This window comes from Buceros rhinoceros, unplaced genomic scaffold, assembly GCF_000710305.1.
Source record: "Buceros rhinoceros silvestris isolate BGI_N320 unplaced genomic scaffold, ASM71030v1 scaffold16707, whole genome shotgun sequence".
NCBI lineage: Eukaryota > Metazoa > Chordata > Aves > Bucerotiformes > Bucerotidae > Buceros > Buceros rhinoceros.
Genome location: NW_010424120.1, coordinates 34,173 through 34,408, shown reverse-complemented (window position 1 = coordinate 34,408; position 236 = coordinate 34,173).

The following is a 236-nucleotide window of genomic DNA, read 5'->3' as shown; positions in this document are numbered from 1 at the left end:
GCCTGGCGACCTGAGGAGGGGGGCGGCGGCTGAGGAAGGTACGCGTTACCCGCCGCGTTGCGGGAGGGTAGCAGCGCGGGAAGGGCGCTTGTCCCCCCGGGTTGCTGTAGGAGTTGAGTGACGCCTCCCGTGCTGCGGAGGGGCGCGGGAGCGGAGTGCGGGCGCCCCGCGGGAGGGGCTTCTCAGTGTACGCATGCCTCGCGTGCTGGCGTTGTGGCTGGAGGGATCGCATCCTC